This window comes from Echinops telfairi, unplaced genomic scaffold, assembly GCF_000313985.2.
Source record: "Echinops telfairi isolate 266 unplaced genomic scaffold, ASM31398v2 ScPeMD7_3;HRSCAF=10, whole genome shotgun sequence".
Lineage (NCBI taxonomy): Eukaryota > Metazoa > Chordata > Mammalia > Afrosoricida > Tenrecidae > Echinops > Echinops telfairi.
This window is the reverse complement of record NW_022103899.1, coordinates 35,630,941-35,632,545: the sequence shown is the minus strand read 5'-3', so window position 1 is coordinate 35,632,545 and position 1,605 is coordinate 35,630,941. Positions and strand designations below refer to the sequence as shown.

General features: G+C 37.8%; 1 long non-coding RNA gene across 1 annotated transcript in view; it reads left to right on the top strand.

Annotated features, from left to right (window-relative positions):
* Positions 1 to 1,605, top strand: part of LOC123522108 — a 24,538-nt gene that overhangs the window by 7,718 nt on the left and 15,215 nt on the right. The gene's annotated exons all lie outside the window — the stretch shown is intronic.

Here is a 1,605-nt window from a genome sequence, read left to right as displayed (position 1 = left end):
ATAAAAAGCACCTACAATGAATACATGAAAAGAATATAAACAACCCAAAGAAAACATGGGCAAAAATCCGAGATAGACATTTCTGCAAACAGCCAGTAAACACACACAAGGATCCTCCACATCATTCATCACTAGAGAAGTGCAAGTCGAAACCACAATGAAATGCTCTGTCTCACCCTTTAAGACGGCTATTATGGTATTTTTAAAAGAAAACTAACAAGGGTTGTTGAAGATACATGTATTTATGCATTGCAGTATGAACGTAGAAGCGTCTAACTGCTGTGGAGAACAGTTTGATGGTTCAGCAAAAACTTAAACATATGGATTTCCCAGCTGTGAAGCATGGGAGGAGTGAGTGCATCATGATAATAACTGATAAAAGGGGTGTAGGGAACTTAGGGGTAGGGGGTGGATGATGGGGAGGCGAAGAGGATTCTGGGAGTAAATAATGGGTCGGAAGGACTAGAACGGACTGTGATTGCATAACTCATCTTGGAGGTGATTTAACCATTGGGGTGGACTGGGTGGGGATGGTCTTAAATTGAAGTGGGGATGATTGTATAATTCTCCTTGATTGAATGATTGAACTATTGAATGATATGATATGTAAATTACTTGCCAATAAAACTGTTGAAAAAAGTTCAACATAGAATAACTATATATGACCAATTCTACACACACATATATATATATATATAAATGTATATGTATATATATATCCAAAGGAACTGAAAGCAGGGATATCTATCCAAAAGGAACTTTTACTGTAATGTACACAGCAAGATTATTCACAACAGTCCAAAGATAGAAACAACCTAAGTGTCCATTAACAAATGAATAAACATACAATAGATCATTATCTTGCCATAAAAAGAATGACTTTATGATTCATGTGGAACATGCATGAAGCTTTAAAACATCAGGTAAAGCAAAAAATGTGGTCAGAAGAGGATAAACATTAATTCACAGAAACAGACAGTAGCTTTGTGTTGGCCGGGGGTGAGGAGAAGAAAACAATGAGACACGCTTGCTTAATGGGCTCAGAATTTCTTTGTGGGGCGATGAAAATCATATTGGAAAGAGATAAGTTGTATACTATCATGAATGTATCAAATGCCACTGAAATGCATGCTTAAAATGGAACATTTTATCTATTTTTTACCATGATAAAATATTTTTTTAATTTATGAGAATTTATAACATTTATATGAATTCCTACCATAAACCAAACCCAAAGCCACTGCCATCCAGTTGATTCTGACGCACAAGGACCCTTCGAAGACAGATGAGAACTGCTCGCTCCTTTGTGTTTCCAAGACTGAAGTTTTATGGGAGCAGGTAATCTAGAAGCTAGTGAGTTTGAACCTCTGCGCTTGCAGCTAGCATCTAATGCATGACTCACAACACCACCAGGGAACTATTGATAGAAACCAAAATCAAGCTCATTGCCGTCTAGTTGATTTTTACTCACACACAACCTACAGGGCAGGGTAGGTAAAATCTCTACGGGAGTATCAAGTGTCGTCTCTCTCCATCTCTGGATACATTGTGGTTAGGTGCCATTAAGTCCATTGTCACTCACCGTGACCACCTGCATAAGAGAAC